The 24,825-nt window shown below is 43.1% G+C and overlaps 1 long non-coding RNA gene across 1 annotated transcript; it reads left to right on the top strand.

Annotated features, from left to right (window-relative positions):
• Positions 1-2,781: 2,781 nt before the first annotated feature.
• Positions 2,782-15,050, top strand: LOC135520431 (uncharacterized). Its single transcript, XR_010452376.1, has 3 exons — positions 2,782-2,964; positions 3,487-3,572; positions 14,775-15,050. It is a non-coding gene; the product is annotated as an uncharacterized LOC135520431 (long non-coding RNA).
• Positions 15,051-24,825: the final 9,775 nt, after the last annotated feature.

Here is a 24,825-nt window from a genome sequence, read left to right as displayed (position 1 = left end):
CTGTTGATGCCGTGTTCACCATGAGGCTGCTGTAGCTGTGTGGCTGCTGCTGGAACTTGCTGACTGTTTGGTTGCGCTTTGATGCACTTGTGCAGAAGGCACCCCATTGGAACATTGGACCCTTCCAAACTATTCTTATGTGCGTTGTGGGAGTGGTACCCAGGAGTTGGAGGTAGAGATGGAGAAGCGGCCGGGGGCTGTCAGAGAACTCAACAGATTTCGCTAAATCTTTTTTGAGCTAAATTCTGCTGCGTCCCCAAGTTCCACAGGCATTGTTCATCTGCACAGGCCACCCCTGTCTCCTGGACTGATTTTCTTTATTGATACATTGATACAAATGTCACAGAACGCAAAACTGCAAGTTGAGGTACAGTACAGAACACTAGTTTACATGTTGTTCACAATTGAATAGTTTACGCAGTTCCCTTTAAATTAGGAGGTTTAGGTTATGCTGGTAATTTCCTATTTGATTGTAAAACTCACCTTGATTCTGTACCTACCTCATTGCAATTCGAGATTAGACTGATATACTTACACAAGGAGCCATTGAAACCAAGAATCGTGTGTGCATGTTGTAATAATTAACGCTATCAGTTCTAGTCTGTGATATGGTATCTTCACAATTAGCTATCGAAGTAACTAGCTAACATCAAACGTATGAGTCATAGAAAGGGCAAGTTATGATAAACAAAAAGCCAGTGAGCTAGCCAACTTCCATAGTAACCCAAGCTGCATGACTGCAAGACTTTGACCTGCCCTGAAACACAAGAACAGTCTGCACTGTGTCGACAGATGATACAGGAATCCAGGCAGAAATTATGATTCGTTTTGCTCTGACTGGGCTGGACATCTGCTTACCCGTATCTACAGGTGCGAAACACCAGGTTGTCATCCTCAAGATTTAAGCACCCGCCCAAGTTTGTAGCTGTGGAGGTACTGATATGACTCTGTGCTTTTGTAGTTCCTCATCCCTGACCCATCCACACTGAGACACAAGACAAAATCATTTAAGCTGTTTTCGTAGGTAATATGTGGCCATTTTGTCATATGACCTCCCACTCTTGAATAATCCGCAGATGTGGCACAGACTTGCCATTCAACTTTGAAAGGTGTCTTGGTATAATTGCACAACATTTGAGCTAGCTACCTTTCGCGTATCTAAGTCAAAACGTTAAGAACGCCACAACAGAAGTCCTCCACAAAACAGAACGTTCAGACATGATTTTGTTTCCGGGTTCTTAAATAAGGTGAATAGTGTTGTCCGGTTAGAACATGATGTTGAGGCCCATCACGGTACTCTTGATAATCACCAACACACACAGACACACCTGTTTCCATTTGAAGAGGTTGTTATGGTTTTGGTAATCTGAATGACTTGGAATCTTATTGTTGTGGTTCTATAAAACAAAGATATACACACATGTAAATAGCATTAGTTAAGGGTTATAACTGTGCAATGTACATATATGTACATGAATAAATGGCAAATGCATTACACTTACAACATGTCTATAAGGGGCTATAAACACAGCATCAATATAAACATAAACTTAAACATTCACCTCTTGGAGAGAGAGAGAGAAACCAATTACTTGGATTGACAAAGGGTCAAGATTTATGGCACCCTCTCTCTCCAGCCTTGTGTGAGAATCTACCAGGCTGAGACCTTATCAGATCTGCCCTGGCGCCACAGGGTCATAAATTACTCTGTGCATGAGCAAGTTCCAAGAGCTGTCTGGGATGACTCTCTAACCCACCCATGGCAACGCAATAAACACCTTAATAAAGGCCACTATGGAAAACACTGGTAGCGTGCACATGCAAAAAAAAAAAAACGATGTTTACCAATACAACAATTAAACCACTTCTGCAAAAGTACTTGTGCAACCAATGCAATAACACTTATGGCAATATGGAATAATACTACATACAATAAACAATAAGCAAAGTAGTATTGGCAACTCTAACATGAAAGAATCGTAACAGCCATACAGTAGAACACATGTCTGAAAGCTATCAAAGTGACAGTAAGTAATTAGTGGTCATTACAGTGCCTTCAGAAAGTATTCAGACCCCTTGACTTTTCCACCCTTTGTTTTACGTTACAACCTTATTATAAAATGGATTTAAAAAAATCTACACACAATAACCCATAATGACAAATATTTGATCAAGGAGGTGACCCAAGAATCCAATGGTCACTCTGACAAGAGTTCTAGAGTTCCTCTGTGGAGATGCGAGAACCTTCCAAATGGACAACTATCTCTGCACCCTTCCACCAATCAGGCCTTTATGGTAGAGTGGCCAGACGTAAGCCACTCCCCAGTAAAAGGCACATGACAGCCCGCTTGGAGTTTGCCAAAAGGCACCTAAAGACTCTCAGACTACGAGAAACAAGATGCAGTTAGGAGGTCACGGTGGTGTGAAAGGTTTATTTGTTCAGTTATCTGATGAAACAAAGATTGAACTCTTTGGCCTAAATGCCAAGCGTCTCGTCTGGAGGAAATCTGGCCCCATCCCTACGGTGAAGCATGGTGGTGGCAGCATCATTCTTTGGGGATTTATTTCAGAGGCAGGGACTGGGAGATTAGTCAGGATCGAGGCAAAGATGAATGGAGCAAAGTACAGAGAGATCCTTGATGAAAACCTGCTCCAGAGTGCTCAGGACCTGTGACTGAGGACAAGGTTCACCTTCCAACAGAACAACAACCCTAAGCACACAGCCAAGACAATGCATGAGTGGCTTTGGGAAAAGTCTCTGAAGGTCCTTGAGTGGCCCAGACATGAACCCGATCGAACATCTCTGGAGAGACCTGAAAATAGATGTGCAGCAATGCTCTCCATCCAACCAGACAGAGCTTGAGAGGATCTGCAGAGAAGAATGGGAGAAACTCCCCAACTACAGCTGTTTCAAGCTTGTAGCGTCATACCCAAGAAGACTTGATGCTGTAATGAAGGCCAAAGGTGCTTCAACGAAGTATTGAATAAAGGGTCTGAATATTTATGTAAATGTGATTTTCCCGTTTTTTTTATTTGTAATGAATTTGCAAACATTTCTAAAAATCTGTTTTTGCTTTGTCATTATGGGGTATTGTTTGTCGATTGATGAGAATGTTTTTTTTTTTACTTCCCGAAAGCACAGTACCACAGTACCTTGCGAAAGTATTCGGCCCCCTTGAACTTTGCGACCTTTTGCCACATTTCAGGCTTCAAACATAAAGATATAAAACTGTATTTTTTTGTGAAGAATCAACAACAAGTGGAACACAATCATGAAGTGGAACGACATTTATTGGATATTTCAAACTTTTTTAACAAATCAAAAACTGAAAAATTGGGCGTGCAAAATTATTCAGCCCCCTTAAGTTAATACTTTGTAGCGCCACCTTTTGCTGCGATTACAGCTGTAAGTCGCTTGGGGTATGTCTCTATCAGTTTTGCACATCGAGAGACTGACATTTTTTCCCATTCCTCCTTGCAAAACAGCTCGAGCTCAGTGAGGTTGGATGGAGTGTCACGTTCTTTCAAAATCGAACCCAGAAGCAGACCAGGACAAGGAGAGTAGGAAGAAGGTGAGTATTTATTTACAAGTGAATATGAATGGGTAGATATATCCAGGTGGAGTAGCGGGCAGCGGTGGTGAGTTGATGGGAGTAAATAGGTGGATCCAATGGGGTAGCGGAATTCTCCGACGACCAGGCGGGAATGGGGTAAATGATCCGGGTGAGTAACTGAAGACAGAACAAACGGAGGTAAGTTTAAGGCAAGCAATATGTAAAAAACAACAAAACAAATTCTATCTAACTTGAGGCTGATACTATGGCACGACATACTGTTCATGGCTAACGATCCGGCAGGGAATGGATGTCAGGTCAGAGCTTTTGAAGGGGAGAGGTGATGATCAGGACAGGTGTGCAGATTACTGATGGGATACAGGTGCGGGTGAACATCGATCTCCCAACAAGCTAATTCGCCCGGCAACCAGACAGGGTGCGTTCCAGGACACCGGAAACACACTCCAGGACAGAAACACAGGTAAACACAGACTCAGGAAGCAGGATTCGTGACAGTAACCCCCCTCCGACGAACGCCACCGGGCGGACTACCTGGAACGCCAGGGTGGAGGCGGTAGAAGTCACGAAGCAGGTCGTCATCAAGGATCTGACGCCGAGGAATCCAACTCTTCTCCTCTGGACCATATCCTTCCCAATCCACGAGATATTGGAAACCTCTACCCCGCCGTCTGGAATCCATTATGCGGCGCACTGTGTAGGCAGGACCACCTCCGATCATCCGAGGAGGAGGAGGATGAGGAGGAGGGGGCAACAGAGGACTGAGGCGAACCGGCTTGAGGCAGGAGACATGAAAGGTGGGGTGTACTCGAAGCGTTGCCGGCAATTTGAGTCGGACCACAACAGGGTTAATGATTCTCTCCACCACAAACGGACCAATGAACGTTGGTGACAGTTTCCTCGACTCAATCCGTAGAGGAAGATCCCGTGTAGCCAACCAAACCTTATCTCCGATGGTATAAGCGGGAGCAGGAATACGGCGACGATTCGCCTGGATCTGATACCGGTCAGAAACTCTAAGGAGGACCTTCCTGGCCCGATGCCAGGTCCGGTGGCAACGACGAATGTGGGCCTGGACAGAAGGAACCGAAAGATCCCTCTCCTGAGAAGGAAACAAGGGAGGTTGGTATCCGTACAGGCATTGGAAGGGGGACATCCCAGTGGCAGATGAAGGGAGAGTATTATGAGCATACTCGACCCAGGGTAATTGAGATGACCAAGAGGTGGGATCGGAGGAGACAAGACAACGCAGCGTGGACTCCATCTTCTGGTTGGCTTTCTCCGCCTGACCATTAGATTGTGGGTGAAATCCAGAAGTGAGACTGACTGTAGCTCCAATGGCCAAACAGAAGGATTTCCAGACAGCAGAGGTAAACTGAGGACCACGGTCAGAAACAATGTCACTGGGCAATCCGTGGACCCTGAAAACCTCCCTAACCAGGATCTCGGACGTCTCCGTGGCAGATGGAAGCTTGGAGAGAGGGAAAAAATGACCGTGTTCCCAACAGAAGGGGGCAATCCCGTGACAAAATCCAGGGCCAGATGCGACCAAGGTCGCCGAGGAATAGGTAGGGGGTGAAGAAGCCCAGAGCTGGGCCGATTGGTACTTTTGTTCTGAGCACAAACAGGACATGCGGAAACAAACCTGCGGGTATCTTCTCCCATGGCAGGCCACCAAAATCGTCTGCGCAGTAGCGCCATAGTCCGAGCAACGCCAGGGTGACAAGCTATCTTGTTGGCGTGGGACCACTGAAGAACAGCAGAACGGACCGACTCAGGCACGAACAACCGCTACCGGGGCCGGGCTGCGTCCGAAGGGCCGCCATCACATCCTCCTCAATCCTCCATGTAACGGCTCCCACGACAAGGTTCTGGGGAAGAATCGTCTCAGTCTTGGCCCCACTCTCATCCGTCTTGGAGAACATCCGGGACAAGGCATCCGCTTTGCCGTTCTTCGACCCAGGTCGGAACGTCAGGTAAAAATTGAAGCGTCCAAAAAACAAAGCCATACAATCCCATAGAATGCATTGACAGAGTAATTCATTCTGATTGGGAAAAAAACACCCTCCCAGCAAAGTACATTTCGATGCACGCACAACATTCAGACATTCGTGTTACTGTCCAAAAACATTATCAAAAACATGTATTGTCTCCCTTCGGACGACTATAACACTCTGACCTGAGTGGGTGGGTGCAGTGTCCAGATGCGCATTTCAACCCGCTCTGATTGTTTGGGAATAGCAAATCTATAATGGGTGAGGGATAACTGAGCAGCCAAACAAACAGGACTTAAGGGACTGTGGGGGGAAGTTGGGTAGAGAGGAGAGGAGCAGGCGGGCCTGTTTTTACGTCATCTTTATTCAGCAACGCCTCGTAATTTTAACCAAAAGTATATTAACGTATATATTAGGATATCAAATCAAATTTATTTATATAGCCCTTCGTACATCAGCTGATATCTCAAAGTGCTGTACAGAAACCCAGCCTAAAACCCCAAACAGCAAGCAATGCAGGTGTAGAAGCACGGTGATAAGGAAAACTCCCTAGAAAGGGCCAAAACCTAAGAAGAAACCTAGAGAGGAACCAGGCTATGTGGGGTGGCCAGTCCTCTTCTGGCTGTGCCGGGTGGAGATTATAACAGAACATGGCCAAAATGTTCAAATGTTCATAAATGACCAGCATGGTCAATAATAATAAGGCAGAACAGTTGAAACTGGAGCAGCTGCACGACCAGGTGGACTGGGGACAGCAAGGAGTCATCATGTCAGGTAGTCCTGGGGCATGGTCCTAGGGCTCAGGTCCTCCGAGAGAGAGAAAGAAAGAGAGAAGGAGAGAATTAGAGAACGCACACTTAGATTCACACAGGACACCGAATAGGACAGGAGAAGTACTCCAGATATAACAAACTGACCCTAGCCCCCCGACACATAAACTACTGCAGCATAAATACTGGAGGCTGAGACAGGAGGGGTCAGGAGACACTGTGAACCCATCCAAGGACACCCCCGGACAGGGCCAAACAGGAAGGATATAACCAATGAGTATATCAATGAGTATGGCTAAGCTATTCTTCATAGTGCCAGTGAACATTTTGGAAATGGCAAGTTCACTTTCTCATCAGTAAACACAGTCAAGTGCAAATACGGTTCAGCAGCTCAAATCAGCAGAATGTGGGGAATTGTTATTAGGAAGGACGTCTACCATGGATGGATCGCTAAAATAATGATTATGATCACACTTCATCAATGTAAATATTATGGGGAGACTATACGTTCAGCAGCCACGCACAAGTTATCAGTGTAGCCTATTATTGTCTCGACATGATGTTGAAATAACTTCACACCTAGAATAAAAACCACATGTTTATAATAATCATAAAACCAACGTCTCTAGTAATATCCGTCCGAATAGGGATATAACATGGCAAAGAACAGGCTTTTCAGAGTAGAGTGGCGCAGCGGTCTAAGGCACTGCATCTCAGTGATAAAGGGGTCACTACAAATCCTGGTTCAATTCTAGGCTGTATCACAACCGGCCGTGATTGGGAGTCCCATAGGGTGGCGCACAATTGGCCCTGCGTCATCTGGGTTAGGGTTTGGCCTGGGGTAGGTTGTCATTGTAAATAAGAATTTGTTCTTAACTGGCTTGCCTAGTAAAATAATATTAATATATAATATTAATATATAATATTAATATAATATTGAAGGTTAAATACTATTCTAGTTCCTACACATCACCCTCTTTCTATATTCAAACAAAAAAGGCCTTTTATAGGCAAATGGGCAGCATCATGCTCATGTTAGTCCTCTAGAATGCAAATGTCGTCATCCTAGTAGGACTGCAATAATGAGAAGGCGTGTATGTGTGTGCGCATCCGTTTCTTGTGATTGGAGTCGAAAGGAGTCGACTCTTGTTCAACTCCGACTCATGTGGAGTCGCGTCTTGCTCGACTCCTTTCGACTCCAATAATCCTGGAGTTATGCACCAGTACTCACAGGCACAAAAATGACTGAGTCATGTTACCACAGTAACATCCCGCCCTTGAAGGGGCAGGTGAATATTTTTGTCTCATCTGTGATATTTCGGTTAAAAGAAAAAATGTCATGAAATTAAACAATATATCATATTACTTCTTACTGGTAATACATGTATTGTTTTAGAAACATTGCAAAGCATGCTCATTCATTTTTTTGTTGGTGTTATTTTTGTGGGGAAACTTTATTTTGGCTGGTAAAATATCTGAGTGGCTGGTAGATTTGAAAAATGTTGTTGAATATGTTTCTTAACACTTCTACATGAATGTGGATGCTACCATGATTATGGATAATCCTGAATGAAATGTGAGTAATGATGACAGAGAAAGTTATAGATGCACAAATATCATAACCTCCCCTGTAATTGTAATGGTGAGAGGTTTGCATGTCTTGATGGTATGATATAAAATGATAACCTCCCCTGGTATTGTAAAGGTTAGCATGTCTTGATGGTATGATATAAAATGCTAACCTCCCCTGGTATTGTAAAGGTTTGCAAGTTTTGATGGTATGATATAAAATGCTAACCTCCCCTGGTATTGTAAAGGTTTGCATGTCTTGATGGTATGATATAAAATGCTAACCTCCCCTGGTATTGTAAAGGTTTGCATGTCTTGATGGTATGATATAAAATGCTAACCTCCCCTGGTATTGTAAAGGTTAGCATGTCTTGATGGTATGATATAAAATGCTAACCTCCCCTGGTATTGTAAAGGTTAGCATGTCTTGATGGTATGATATAAAATGCTAACCTCCCCTGGTATTGTAAAGGTTTGCATGTCTTGGGGGTATGATATAAAATGCTAACCTCCCATGTCTTGATAATTGTAATGGTAAAGGTTTGCATGTCTTGGGGTATGATATAAAATGCTAACCTCCCCTGGTATTGTAAGGTTGCATGTCTTGGGGGTATGATATAAAATGCTAACCTCCCCTGGTATTGTAAAGGTTTGCATGTCTTGGGGGTATGATATAAAATGCTAACCTCCCCTGGTATTGTAAAGGTTAGCATGTCTTGAGGGTATGATATTTGTGCGTCTGTAACTTTCTCACTTATCACCTGTAATGGGAGCATCCACATTAATTTAGAAGTGTTTAGAAACATATCATATTCTTATTTACAATAAAATTGACTTGACTATTTGCAATAAAATTCCTTGACTACACAATACATTATTTACCATTCACTTTGATTGGGCACAACATAATCTGAAACACAACTAAAACAAACATCAAATGCATCCAACAAATTTGTAGAGTCATAAGCTTGATGTAGTCATTGCATGCTATGTATGTGGGACCAAATACTTAACTTTTTACTACATTAATACACATACAAGTGAATTTGTCTCAATACCTTTGTCCCCTTAAAATGGTTGGACTATGTACAACATGGGCTGTCATTTGTAAATAGTTCCCCTAGTCTGCACTTTAACTTCATAGTCATTGTTTGATTTCAAGTACAGAGCCAAAAGATGAAAAAATGATTCACTGTCATAATAATTACGGAGTGCACTGTATTTCATATCATAGGGCTAATAGTACTCTAGAGCTCTTTTTACTTGCACACAATATAGCTGCCCCTAGGGGTCCACCACCCTGCACTGCCCCAACCCAACACATCCCACTAAGCTTTAGGGTCTTAGTGAAGCGTTCATTATTGGTTTCAGGTGTATTAGGCCAATGCCAGAGTGACAACCAACAGTATGGGAGGGTCAGGACTGAGCAGCATAGCAGCTAGGGATTGCCTAAATAGGTATCTCCACTGACCGGGGGCATCTTTTCAATAGGCATCCAGACCTTATGAAAATTGCCCAAGTATACCCATAATCTTGTAGTGATACATAACTCAACATTTATGCCATCCATTGTGACATTGTGAGAGGATAACAAACGTTCCATTAATGGCAATGCATTTCTTAGCCGCTATAGGTTACACAATTTCTTCTGATAACAGTCTCCAGTATCAACATTTCCAAGCAAACAAAAACAGGGAGAAGGGAGAATCTGTAGACATGCTGAGATAAAAGAACATGCCAGAATTCAGCCAGCCTTCACAAGAATGTAACATATTGAAATATATACCCTTTTGTGTTTTACTCCTGCAGCAGAGGAACTACATTTCTGAGTGCATGATATTCAGTTTCACTGGCATAAAGTACGTTCTATGGATGGTCTTATACTGCAGTAATTGACTTGCAAGATGATATGAACATGACTGGGCATTCAAACATATCCGTATCCATCATCATCAGTAGTGTCTCCCAGGTCTTAATCACATTTTTGTTTTACATGTTGTGTGTCACCGGGAAAAGCCTATCAACCCTTGAAACAGTTTGGAAATCAACTTTAGTGGTTTAGTAGACTGCCTTAAAATAGTTTCATTCTTTGACGCTTTTGGCTTGTCCAGTGTTTGATGCACAGATAGAATAAAGTGTTGCATATGCAAAAGTTCACCTCAGTGCCGTGACAGACTGGTCTTTCCTGGCTGCCTGACCTGCCGAGACTCCTCTCTTTATCCAAGAATAGAATCAATATTTCAATTATTGAAATTATCATTATTCACAAATCCAAAACATGTTCTACAAAACATGTTCACATACAACAGCTGTTAGACACTGCTACCTAACAGATAGCTAGAGGCTTGAGCTGAACTGGCTGTGGTAGCTACTAGCTAGCTAGCTGGTTCATTCACTTCAGACAGAACTCCTGTCGAGAGGGGATGAAACACTAGCTGACATTACATGTCAGTTATACTACTTGCTCAGCACTGGGAATAAATATTTTTTTCTATTAAGTCAAACAGTAATTCCCCCCAGTCCCCACTGAAAGTTGAGCACCTACTCAGAGCATGTGCTGACCAACTTGCAAGTGCCTTCACCTACAACACATTCAACCTCTCCCTGACCGAGTCTGTAATACCTACAGTACATGTTTCAAGCAGACCACCATAGTCCCTGTGCCCAAGGTGACCTCCCTAAATGACTACCGACTGTACCGACAATGAAAATAAAACCTAATATAACTCAAACGGAAAGCATTAAAGTGGTCCTATGGACAGATGCTCCAATCTCCTCTATGCAGCTTTGCAGCTTCTTCAGGGTTATCTTTGGTCTCTTTGTTGCCTCTCTCTTTGTTGTCGCTCATTCAGCCGACAGAAACTTTCAACCGGTTTTCCCCATTAAGCAACGGGTCGGAGTCAGTGGCCGAGCCTTCTCTTGTCTCTACTCCTCCCGTTACGGGGTCTGAGACGCTGAAGCTTCCCACCATTAGCTCTGACAAATTGAAAACTCTAGTCATTGGCGGCTCCATTACCCGCAGTATTAGACTTAAAACGAATCATCCAGCGATTATACACTGTTTACCAGGGGGCAGGGCTACCGACGTTAAGGCTAATCTGAAGATGGTGCTGGCTAAAGCTAAAACTGGCGAGTGTAGAGAGTATAGAGATATTGTTATCCACGTCGGCACCAACAATGTTAGGATGAAACAGTCAGAGATCACCAAGCGCAACATAGCTTCAGCGTGTAAATCAGCTAGAAAGATGTGTCGGCATCGACAAATTGTCTCTGGCCCCCTGCCAGTTAGGGGGAGTGATGAGCTCTACAGCAGAGTCTCACAACTCAATCGCTGGTTGAAAACTGTTTTCCGCCCCTCCCAAAATATAGAATTTGTAGATAATTGGCCCTCTTTCTGGGACTCAACCACAAACAGGACCAAGCCTGACCTGCTGAGGAGTGACGGACTCCATCCTAGCTGGAGGGGTGCTCTCATCTTATCTACCAACATAGACAGGGCTCTAACTCCTCTTGCTCCACAATGAAATAGGGTGCAGGCAAGGTAACAGGCTGTTAGCCAGCCTGCCAGCATAGTGGAGTCTGCCACTAGCACAGTCAGTGTAGTCAGCTCAGTTATCCCCATTGAGACCGTGTCTGTGCCTCGACCGAGGTTGGGCAAAACTAAACATGGCGATATTCGCCTTAGCAATCTCACTAGGATAAAGACCTCCTCCATTCCTGTCATTATTAAAAGAGATAGTGATACCTCACATCTCAAAATAGGGCTACTTAATGTTAGATCCCTTACTTCAAAGACAATTATAGTCAATGAACTAATCACTGATCATAATCTTGATGTGATTGGCCTGACTGAAACATGGCTTCAGCCTGATGAATTTACTGTGTTAAATGAGGCCTCACCTCTTGGCTACACTAGTGACCATATCCTCCGTGCATCCCGCAAAGGCGGAGGTGTTGCTAACATTTACGATAGCAAATTTCAATTTACAAAAACAAAAAATGACGTTTTTGTCTTTTGAGCTTCTAGTCATGAAATCTATGCTGCCTACTCAATCACTTTTTATAGCTACTGTTTACAGGCATCCTGGGCCATACACAGCGTTCCTCATTGAGTTCCCTGAATTCCTATCGGACCTTGTAGTCATAGCAGATAATATTCTAATTTTTGGTGACTTTAATATTCACATGGAAAAGTCCACAGACCCACTCCAAAAGGCTTTCAGAGCCATCATCGACTCAGTGGGTTTTGTCCAACATGTCTCTGGACCTACTCACTGTCACAGTCATACTCTGGATCTAGTTTTGTCCCATGGAACACATGTTGTGGATCTTAATGTTTTTCCTCATAATCCTGGACTATCTGACCACCATTTTATTACGTTTGCAATTGCAACAAATAATCTGCTCAGACCCCAACCAAGAAACATCAAAAGTCATGCTATAAATTCACAGACAACACAAAGATTCCTTGATGTCCTTCCAGACTCCCTCTATCTACCCAAGGATGTCAGAGGACAAAAATCAATTAACCACCTAACTGAGGAACTCAATATAACCTTGCGCAATACCCTAGATGCAGTCTTCCGACTAGCTTGGAAAGACAGTACCGTGCAGTATCGAAGAGCCCTTACTGCTGCTCGGTCATCCTATTTTTCCAACTTAATTGAGGAAAATAAGAACAATCCAAAATTCCTTTTTGATACTGTCGCAAAGCTACCTAAAAAGCAGCATTCCCCAAGAGAGGATGGCTTTCACTTCAGCAGTAATAAATTCATGAACTTCTTTGAGGAAAATATCATGTTTATTAGAAAGCAAATTACAGACTCCTCTTTAAATCTGCGTATTCCTTCAAAGCTCAGTTGTCATGAGTCTGCACAACTCTGCCAGGACCTAGCATCAAGAGAGAGACTCAAGTGTTTTAGTACTATATCTCTCGACACAATGATGAAAATAATCATGCCCTCAAACCTTCAAGCTGCATACAGGACCCTATTCCAACTAAACTACTGAAAGAGCTGCTTCCTGTGCCTGGCCCTCCCGTGTTGAACATAATAAACGGCTCTATCCACCGGCTGTGTACCAAACTCACTAAAAGTGGCAGTAATAAAGCCTCTCTTGAAAAAGCCAAACCTTGACCCAGAAAATATAAAAAACTATCGGCCTATATCGATTTTTTTTTTAAAGGCTGTCAATGCCTTCCCGAAGACAAACAATGTATACGAAATGCTTCAGTCTGGTTTTAGACCCCATCAAAGCACTGAGACTGCACTTGTGAAGGTGGTAAATTACCTTTTAATGGCATCAGACCGAGGCTCTGCATCTGTCCTTGTGCTCCTAGACCTTATTAGTGCTGCTTTTGATAACATCAATTCTTTTGGAGAGATTGGAAACCCAAATTGGTCTACACGGACAAGTTCTGGCCTGGTTTAGATCTTATCTGTCGGAAAGATATCAGTTTGTCTCTGTGAATGGTTTGTCCTCTGACAAACCAACTGTACATTTCGGTGTTCCTCAAGGTTCAGTTTAAGGACCACTATTGTTTTCACTATGTATTTTACCTCTTGGGGATGGCATTCGAAAACATAATGTTAACTTTCACTGCTATGCGGATGACACACAGCTGTACATTTCAATGAAACATGGTGAAGCCCTAAAATTGCCCTCGCCAGAAGCCTGTGTTTCAGACAAAAGGAAGTAGACGGCTGCAAACTTTCTACTTTTAAACTCGGACAAAACAGAGATGCTTGTTCTAGGTCCCAAGAAACAAAGAGATCTTCTGTTGAATCTGACTATTAATCTTAATGGTTGTATAGTCGTCTCAAATAAAACTGTGAAGGACCTCTGCGTTACTCTGGACCCTGATCTCTCTTTTGACAAACATATCAAGACTGTTTCAAGGACAGCTTTTTTCCATCTACGTAACATTGCAAAAATCAGAAACTTTCTGTCCAAAAGTGATGCAGAAAAATTAATCCATGCTTTTGTTACTTCTAGGTTAGACTACTGCAATGCTCTACTTTCCGGCTACCCGGATAAAGCACTAAATAAACTTCAGTTAGTGCTAAATACGGCTGCTAGAATCCTGACTCGAACCAAAAGATTTGATCATATTACTCCGGTGCTAGCCTCCCTACACTTCCTGTCAAGGCAAGGGCTGATTTCAAGATTTTACTACTAACCTACAAAGCATTACATGGGCTTGCTCCTACCCATCTCTCTGATTTGGTCCTACCGTACATACCTACACGTACGCTACGGCCACAAGACGCAGGCCTCCTAATTGTCCCAATAATTTCTAAGCAAACAGCTGGAGGCAGGGCTTTCTCCTATAGAGCTTTTATGGAATGATCTGCCTACCCATGTGAGAGACGCAAACTCAGTTTCAACCTTTAAGTCTTTACTGAAGACTCATCTCTTCAGTGGGTTATACAACACATTTCCCAAAAAGTAGTAGCATTAGTCACTTAAACACAGAAATAAACAAATGGCACATTCGATTCCTAATTTCAAAAATAAGTGGTGCTTTTCTTACCGAGGAGACAAAGTTAAATAAATTACTACCACCAGTCTGGCCCAGGAGTGTAAAGGTGAACAGAAAGGCTCTGGAGCAACGAACCGCCCTTGCTGTCTCTGCCTGACCGGTTCCCCTCTTTCCACTGGGATTCTCTGCCTCTAACCCTATTACAGGGGCTGAGTCACTGGCTTACTGACCCCTGCTGTCTCAGCCTCCAGTATTTATGCTGCAGTAGTTTGTGTCGGGGGCTAGGGTCAGTTTTTTATATCTGGAGTACTTCTCCTGTCCGATCCGGTGTCCTGTGTGAATTTAAGTATGCTCTCTCTAATTCTCTCTTTCTTTCTCTCTCTCGGAGGACCTGAGCCCTAGGACCATGCCTCAGGACTACCTGGCATGATAACTCCTTGCTGTCCCCAGTCCACCTGGCCGTGCTGCTGCTCCAGTTTCAATTGCTCTGCCTGTGATTATTATTATTTGACCATGCTGGTCATTTATGAACATTTCAACATCTTGGCCATGTTCTGTTATAATCAGCCAGAATCAGCCAGAAGAGGACTGGCCACCCCACATAGCCTGGTTCCTCTCTAGGTTTCTTCCTAGGTTTTGGCCTTTCTAGGGAGTTTTTCCTAGCCACCTGTGCTTCTACATCTGCATTGCTTGCTGTTTGGGGTTTTAGGCTGGGTTTCTGTACAGCACTTTGAGATATCAGCTGATGTATGAAGGGCTATATAAATAAATTTGATTTGATTTGATGTTGGAAGACCGCCGCATTAATTCTTCTGACAACAACAGCAGAATGGCTACCCCAAACTGCATGATAATTGCCTAAAACTGGTTATTCATCACCCACAATAATTTTCTGTAGAATATTTGTCTGCTCAAGACAGGAAAGACAACAAGAAAAAAATATGTTTACAGATTCCCCGCAATTATGAAACACCATTGGTGACACCAAGATAGGACTCAAGAACTGTCAAAAAAGCGAAGAAACCTTTTTCCAGTGCAGACCTGAACCCAGACAGCTGTCAGTAACGCGTCTGCTATGATCATTTCATCACTGGAAAGTTGTTGCTGTAAATGAAAATGTGTTCTCAGTCAACTTATCTGGTAAAAAAAAATAATAATTTAAAAGTCTGATCGATTTCGAGTTTAGTTTAGATGTTATGCTAACCAGGTGTTAACAACAACACTAAATTAGCCAAAATTATATAGCTAGATAGCTTGTAGTCTAGCAATTAGCATGTGTAGCGTGTTTCAAGTTTTGGGGAAGCTATTTTTCACCATAAAAAAAATCACCTTTATAACATCATCGCGTTTGCAGACAAATGTAAGCCTAATATTCCTAATGTTATGAGTCGTTTGGATAGTATAATTTAGGCTATTAATAAGCGCGTAGTGACATAGGTTTATAGGCTATATCAAAGATGTTTCCTTTACACAGGAAAAATATGGCATTTGAAAAACATCAAATGCAATTCTACTACACTTTAAATTATACACTTTTTTAATACAATGGTAACGTAAGCTCACCCCATTCCGTACAAATGTGCGCAACCACGACATTCAAACAAGGCTGCAAAGAAAACTAATGGGACTGTAGCGACTGTGTTGACTTCAAAATCTGGGGTGTGAACTCGGTTTCTATTCAAGCGTTGATCGACATGGTAATGGCTCTATAGTATTGGAGAAAAGTTGAAAAAAACGGACCCTCCGTTACATCATGACGAGTCATGTCGTAACGTACAGCACGCATAAAGCAACCATTTCTCTTACAAGCTCTCTTCCACCAGGTGTAGCACTTCTCTCATCATTTAAAAACAAGAAATGGACAGTGACGGAGTAGGGTGGGGATACCTAGTCATTTTTTGCGTCATCACTGCATGCGATCATGACTCTCAAAGCCGCTGTTTACTTCTGAAGATCACTTTCGCACCGCCCTAAAAACCCGATTTATATTCGACACAAAACTTCAAATAGGTATGTAATGACACATTATATAAACTCTTTATAGTGTTCTATTTACATTTTAGAGGATGATAAGGTGATAAGTTGGAAAGATCGAGTGAAAAAATAAGTTAAATAAGTTTTCCCACACAAGATCTGTCCTTCTCACTATCACGCATTAGTTCCGCCTCCCCATCCGCCATTTTTAAAAAGAGCTAATTTCCTTCTTGAATCATACAGAAACGGGCAGCGTGGGGGTCATGTAATTGATTCTGTTGGAAAGGGGAGAAATTGTGCTTTACAATGGTATTGACATTACAGTTGATCTGGAAGTATTACGTTTTTGGGGCGCTAAAATAAGGTCAAATGTACGGATCAAGGTGATGTACAAAAGTGAGTGAGTTTACGTTAGTCTAGGCCTACTCTTCTGACACTGACAACAGATAAAATAAAAATGACCTTGTCTTGAATGCAACCATGTAATCTAGGCCTATGAAAAAGGGTTCCTGTCTAAAAGGAATCCAGCTTTTAGCAAATTGTTAAAGGTATTTTTTTTTGCATTTTAGCTAACCTTAACTTAATTCTCCTAACCTGCCTAATTATCCTAACCTGCCGCCGAAATTCTCCTAATATGCTACGAAATATCAAATATGACATTAATTTTACAAAAGCTGGATCCCTTCTAGCCATGACCATGAAAAGGGGAGACGCAAATTGTACAATACGACGTCCGAATACTCCAGTGGTTATCATTTATTCATATTCATATTGGGTTATCAATAATTTGTTGAGAACTGTATTCATAAGTTGGGGGGAAATGTATGGACATTACAGTATAGGACAAAGGCCTCAATGGCATAGGACAACCTGCTGTGTTGACTATTTGTTGTTCAATCCCAACAATAGATTTGATCTTTATATGACACTAAAACACCTGAATAAATTAAACACAACCAAACAATAAGTGGTGGAAAAAGTACTCAAAAGTCATACTTGAGTAAAAGTAAAGATACCTTAATAGAAAATGACTCAAGTAAAAGTGAAAGTCAACCAGTAAAATACTACTTTAGTAAAAGACTAAAAGTAGTTGGTTTTAAATATACTTAAGTATCAAAATTAAATGAAATTGCTAAAATTTACTTAAATATCAAAAGTAAATGTCCAGTATTTCTGCGTTCTTGAGTCTTCCTATAGATTTTTCTGATTTTCATTCTCAAAATCGCAACTTTATTTTTATAGAAAAAAAATGTGATGGTCTAAGTCCACAACAATGTTTAAACCATATCAATCTGATTGGGTGGGCCTGGCTCCCCTGTGTCCACCCAGGCCCATCCATATCTACGCCTCTGATGTAAACAGCGAATCATGATAATTGCGCATCACAAATAGCCTACAAACCTACACTTCAGACTAAACATCAACAACTGACACCCACGAAGCATTGTTACCCATCGCACCAAAAAAGCCGCGGGGGGAACTACTACTTCAAGGTCTGAGAGCACGTGACGTCACCGATTGAAACGCTATTTAGCGCGCACCGCTAACTAAGCTAGCCGTTTCACATCCGTTACACTACCCTACCAGCTACAGATGTAATTCTTCTGTGAGCTGCTCCATGTCAAAACCAGTTGAGAGCTGCACAATCTTGCTGCATGCAGATGATATTCCGCTGAAACTAGGCTATGTGTATGGTGCCCATGTGAATATATTTCACGTGCTTTGCGGTTGTGTAAGGTATTTTGTGCATGATTTCTCAATACTACATAAATTATGTTGTATACCTTCACAACACTACTTTGATACACTTCAGGAGGGATTAACAAGTGAGTATACTTAATATCCACTGAAAAAGTGAGTATACCAGGGTTTTCCCTCCACTATACCACTGGCCCTGTGTTTTACATAAAGTCCATTCTCCTACATGAGTGCACTGGTATTACAGTAGCTGTCCTTTCAGAATCACAAACCTGTCGCACACTGACGGTCAATAGGTTCGCCACTGTGCAAACATGTCTATAATAGATATAGGCTGTGAAGATATTAATGTTTCAAGAAAGGAGTGTACATATTTGGCCTGGTGAAGCGGTTTTATGCACTGCCTGAATGGAAGTTGATAATTATGAGTTTTTTAATCCGCTGGACTCGGCTGGTCTCTGGAAGAAATGAGGAGTCCTCACTGTCCAAGACCAAGTACAAATGTATCCGAGACAAGACCAAGACACTCAATATGTGGTCTCAAGATTGGACTCGGTCTCGAGTACTTCAACACTGCCAGAAGAAGTGATATTCTAACATCAGGTGCGCTTTTCATTTGTTTATGTACTGCTGTAAATTCACCAGCTGACCTCTATCAAGACACCTCGACTAGATTCCCACTGTGAGGATGAGCAGCGCTGCAGCAACACCAGTTAATACTTCCACTGGGTTGTCCTTTTCCAGATATGAAAGGAAACATCTCTCAATTGTACGAGATGGTTGTTATATGCTGTTCTTTGGTCAATCTGAACGATTCTGTTGCACCATTTGAGTAGAGCACCTTCACCTTGTCGTCATGACAAAGCAGACTATTGTTTTTGATATTGTAAACATACTGTACTTTGATAATGGGGTGAAATGAAAAGTATTTTGTAATCTCTGCTTTGCAGAAAATATATATCTTATATCCCAACTATTTTCTTTCTTTACAATTTAAACACATTTACCATAGACAATATAATTGTTGTGGTAGTCTTAGGCAAACCATCTTTATTATCTTAAATGTTTTATTTATTTCACCTTTATTTAATTAACAAGGTAGGCTAGTTGAGAACAAGTTCTCATTTACAACTATGATCTGGCCAAGATAAAGCAAAGCCGTGCGAAACAAACAACACAGAGTATACAGTCTATATACAGTCTGTGCAAATAAGGGAAGATAAGGGAGGTAGGCAATAAATAGGCCATAGTGGCAAAGTATTTACAATATACCAATTAAACACTGGAGTGATAGATGTGCAGAAGATGAATGTGCAAGTAGAGATACTGGGCTGCAAAGGAGCAAAATAAATCAATAAAGAACAGTATGTGGATGAGGTAGTTGGATGGGCTATTTACAGATGGGCTATGTACAGGTGCAGTGATCTGTGAGCTGCTCTGACAGCTGGTGCTTAAAGTTAGTGAGGGAGATATGAGTCTCCAGCTTCAGTGTGTGCCACTCAGACCTTGGAGAAAAGTATCTGGCATTGAACTTGGTGGGAGTAGTTGTGTGTATATTTTAAGCTAAGGACCCTATCATCTCTTGCTTTCAGACCTAGATTACAAGGGTTGGATTTGCACCAAAAAATGTAATATCAGCACAAGGCATGTACAAAATCTAGTATAATGATTAGCCTCATATACATTGTCTACTGGTGTCACGTTAGTTGTATGGATGAGACCAAGGCGCAGCGTGATGTGAATACATCTTCTATTTTAATGAAACGAAGAACACTTCAACAAACTTACAAAAACGAACATGCCGCTATATAGTATAAGTGCAGACACATGCAACTAATACATAGACAATCACCCACAAATTACCCAAGGAATATGGCTGCCTAAATATGGTTCCCAATCAGAGACAACGATAAACAGCTGCCTCTAATTGAGAACCAATCTAGGCAACCATAGACATAGAGAACACCTAGACTAGCATACAACCCCATAAACATACAAAAACCCTAGACAGGTGCAAAAAACACCCCTTGTCACACCCTGACCTAACCAAAATAATAAAGAAAACAAAGATAACTAAGGTCAGGGCGTGACAATTGGAATCGTTTTTAAATAACAATATGTAAGCAGTGTAAAGGGGTGCATTGCAAATGCCCATAAGGCTTAAAGGCGCTCCATGGTCAATCCGTGGTCTGCATTGGCCGTTCAGCATTTACGGTTGATACGTCCTCTGCAGAAGTCAGGACATTCATAGTTCTTGCTTTTCGCAGAGCAGCGCAGCCCTGTTGTGAAGGAAGTTGTCAGGGAAGTGTTTGTTTATACAGGACCTCCCGCCCCCACCTATTGTCACTGAATCATGTCAGTGCGGAGCCCTCTGCATTGTTACAAAAGGGGTTGAGAGGCGTACGGCGAAGCGGTACGGAGCTCAATTTTGGGCTCTTGGTGCCTCCCGAGGCTTCGAAATTGCATCACATCATCTACACCGCGCCTCAAGCATAAATTGTCTCTAATGCCATCATACTGTAGGCCGGTTGTTCCTAACTCCGGTCGTCAAGTACCCCAACAATACAGTTTAATCTTTGCCCATTGACAAACACACCTGATTCAACTTCTCAACTAATCATCAGGCCCTCAATTAGTTGAATCAAGTATGTTTGTCCGGGGCTACAACAACGATTTGTGCTGTTGTGGGTATTCAAGGACTGGAGTTGGAAACCACTGCTGTGGGCCTATGGCTGCATTGGCGTTGTATGCCATTATCATCTGCAAAATAGGTTCACATGGCTGATATCCTGAAAAAAATTGTGACAATCAAATGAAACTAATTGGAGAGCTTATGACTGAACAAAAAGGTCATGTTCATTTGAGAATATAACACAAAAACACAGACAAATTAGAGACAGATTCCCTTCCCCTTTTTATTGCAGGATTGTGATCTGTGATTAATCAACCTCAACACTAGTTAATCTTGAAAAAATGTTAAATTAACAATTAAAACAAGTTTAAACACTTAATTTCAAAGAATCAACATAATTTCAAAGTGTACAAGTAAGCTAACTCAAATGTAAAGGTTAGACATTTTAGTAACAAGTAGGCTATTATTACTAAAACGTCTGATAAAAAGAACATTCTTATCTAGACCAATATCAAAAACAAGGAAGTGGGGAATGTATTACGTCTGGCATTCATAAGAGCACACAGTGTAAACATTTTTTTTGTAATTTTTGTTATATTGTTGTGATGAACCTGTGTGTGCTTGCTTAGCAGCTTAGCTTCCTCCCTCTCTGCATACAACCCAAAGTGTACAACAACTCGAACCAGGGCCCCATGGCCGGCCATAGCCTTTTGGGGGCCCTAAGCGAGATATTAAGTTTTATACAAATATATATATATATAATTTGTGCAGTTTTAAAACACATTTCATACAATTCTCCTCATTTTGCCATGGGGCAGAGGGAACATTTTGCAGTTTTAAAATGAATTTCATGTAATTCTACTTATTTTGCCATGGGGCTGTCACGCCCTGGCCTTAGTATTTTGTGTTTTCTTTATTATTGTGGTTAGGCCAGGGTGTGACATGGGTGATTATGTGTTTGCCCCTCTGTCCCGAGCTGGGCCCCAGTCCAGTGGGGCCATTTAGAGGGGTCGCCGTGTTCAGGAGGCCACAGAGGCGGACAGTGAGGCGGAGAAAGACTGTGGTGAAGTGGGGTCCACGTCCCGCGCCAGAGCCGCCACCACGTACAGGCGCCCACCTAGACCCTCCCCTATAGGTTAAGGTTTTGCGGCCGGAGTCCGCACCTATGGGGGGGGGGGGCTACTGTCACGTTCTGACCTTTACAGTGCCTTGCGAAAGTATTCGGCCCCCTTGAACTTTGTGACCTTTTGCCACATTTCAGGCTTCAAACATGAAGATATAAAACTGTGTTTTTTGTGAAGAATCAACAACAAGTGGGACACAATCATGAAGTGGAACGACATTTATTGGATATTTCAAACTTTTTTAACAAATCAAAAACTGAAAAATTGGGCGTGCAAAATTATTCAGCCCCTTTACTTTCAGTGCAGCAAACTCTCTCCAGAAGTTCAGTGAGGATCTCTGAATGATCCAATGTTGACCTAAATTACTAATGATGATAAATACAATCCACCTGTGTGTAATCAAGTCTCCGTATCAATGCACCTGCACCGTTAAAAGCGCAGAGAGCATCATGAAGAACGAGGAACACACCAGGCAGGTCCGAGATACTGTTGTGAAGAAGTTTAAAGCCGGATTTGGATACAAAAATATTTCCCAAGCTTTAAACATCCCAAGGAGCACTGTGCAAGCGATAATATTGCAATGGAAGGAGTATCAGACCACTGCAAATCTACCAAGACCTGGCCGTCCCTCTAAACTTTCAGCTCATACAAGGAGAAGACTGATCAGAGATGCAGCCAAGAGGCCCATGATCACTCTGGATGAACTGCAGAGATCTACAGCTGAGGTGGGAGACTCTGTCCATAGGACAACAATCAGTCGTATATTGCACAAATCTGGCCTTTATGGAAGAGTGGCAAGAAGAAAGCCATTTCTTAAAGATATCCATAAAAACTGTTGTTTAAAGTTTGCCACAAGCCACCTGGAAGACACACCAAACATGTGGAAGAAGGTGCTCTGGTCAGATGAAACCAAAATTGAACTTTTTGGCAACAATGCAAAACGTTATGTTTGGCGTAAAAGCAACACAGCTCATCAACCACAACACACCATCCCCACTGTCAAACATGGTGGTGGCAGCATCATGGTTTGGGCCTGCTTTTCTTCAGCAGGGACAGGGAAGATGGTTAAAATTGATGGGAAGATGGATGGAGCCAAATACAGGACCATTCTGGAAGAAAACCTGATGGAGTCTGCAAAAGACCTGAGACTGGGACGGAGATTTGTCTTCCAACAAGACAATGATCCAAAACATAAAGCAAAATCTACAATGGAATGGTTCAAAAATAAACATATCCAGGTGTTAGAATGGCCAAGTCAAAGTCCAGACCTGAATCCAATCGAGAATCTGTGGAAAGAACTGAAAACTGCTGTTCACAAATGCTCTCCATCCAACCTCACTGAGCTCGAGCTGTTTTGCAAGGAGGAATGGGAAAAATGTCAGTCTCTCGATGTGCAAAACTGATAGAGACATACCCCAAGCGACTTACAGCTGTAATCGCAGCAAAAGGTGGCGCTACAAAGTATTAACTTAAGGGCACTGTATTTCCGTTGTTTTGTCATTATTTAGTATGGTCAGGGCGTGAGTTGGGGTGGGCAGTCTATGTTGGTTTTTCTATGATTTTGGGATTTTGTATGTTGTATTTTTCGGCCTAGTATGGTTCTCAATCAGAGGCAGGTGTCATTAGTTGTCTCTTATTGAGAATCATACTTAGGTAGCCTGGGTTTCACTGTTTGTTGGTGGGTGATTGTCTATGTTGTTGTCTATGCTTGTGTCAGCACAGTTCTCATTAGCTTCACGGTCGTTATTTATTTTATTGTTTTTGTATAGTGTGTTTCAGTGTTAAATATAATATAAAGATGAATTAATGAATTATTAAATATAAAGATGAACACAAACCACGCCGCATTTTGGTCCTCCGATCCTTCTCGCCTCTCCTCTTCAGATGAAGAGGAGGAAGACCGTAACAGAATCACCCACCACAACAGGACCAAGCGGCGTGGTGACAGGCAGCGGCAGCAGGAGCAGCGCAAGGAGGAATGGACATGGGATGATGTGTTGGACTGCAAGGTTTGCTACACTTGGGAGGAGATCCTGGCGGGAAAGGATCGCCTCCCATGGGAACAGGTGGAGGCAGTTAGGAGAGCAGAGGCAGCTGGAGAGAGGAGCCGGTGATACGAGGGAACACGGCTGGCAAAGAAGCCCGAGAGTCAGCCCCAAAAATGTCTTGGTGGGGGGCACACAGGGATTATGGCGAAGCCAGGTAGGAGACCTGCGCCAACTTCCTGTGCTTACCGGGGGCTAGAGAGACCGGGCAGGCACCGTGTTATGCTGTGGAGCGCACGGTGTCCCCAGTGCGGGTGCATAGCCCGGTGCGGTACATACCAGCTCCTCGTATCGGCCGGGCTAGAGTGGGCATCAAGCCAGGTGCCATGAAGCCGGCTCTATGCATCTGGTCTCCAGTGCGCCTCCTTGGGCCGGCATACATGGCGCCAGCCTTACGCATGGTGTCTCCGGTTCGCCTGCACAGCCCAGTGTGGGTTATTCCACCTCACCGCACTGGCAGGGCGACCGGGAGCATTCAACCAGGTAAGGTTGGGCAGGCTCGGTGCTCAAGAGCTCCAGTGCGCCCGCACGGTCCGGTCTATCCAGTACCACCTCCACGCATCAGCCCTCCAGTGGCAGCTCCCCGCACCAGGCTTCCTGTGCGTGTCCGCTGCCCAGTACCACCAGTGCCAGCACCACGCACTAGGCCTGCAGTGCGCCTCGCCTGTCCAGCGCTGCCAGAGCCTTCCTCCTCTCCTGAGCTGCTAGAGTCTCCCGTTTCTCCAGAGCCGCCAGAGTCTCCCGTCTGTCATGAGCCGCCAGAGTCTCCCGTCTGTCATGAGCCGCCAGAGCCGCCAGTCAGCATGGAGCAGCTAGAGCCGCCAGTCAGCATGGAGCAGCCAGAGCCGGCAGTCAGCATGGAGCAGCCAGAGCCGCCAGTCAGTATGGAGCAGCCAGAGCCGTCAGTCAGCATGGAGCAGCCAGAGCCGCCAGTCAGCCAGGATCTGCCAGAGCAGCCAGTCAACC

This window comes from Oncorhynchus masou, chromosome 4 (assembly GCF_036934945.1).
Source record: "Oncorhynchus masou masou isolate Uvic2021 chromosome 4, UVic_Omas_1.1, whole genome shotgun sequence".
In the NCBI taxonomy this organism is placed as follows: domain Eukaryota; kingdom Metazoa; phylum Chordata; class Actinopteri; order Salmoniformes; family Salmonidae; genus Oncorhynchus; species Oncorhynchus masou.
Note: the sequence above shows the minus strand (reverse complement) of the source record. Positions and strands in the feature narration are given on the sequence as shown.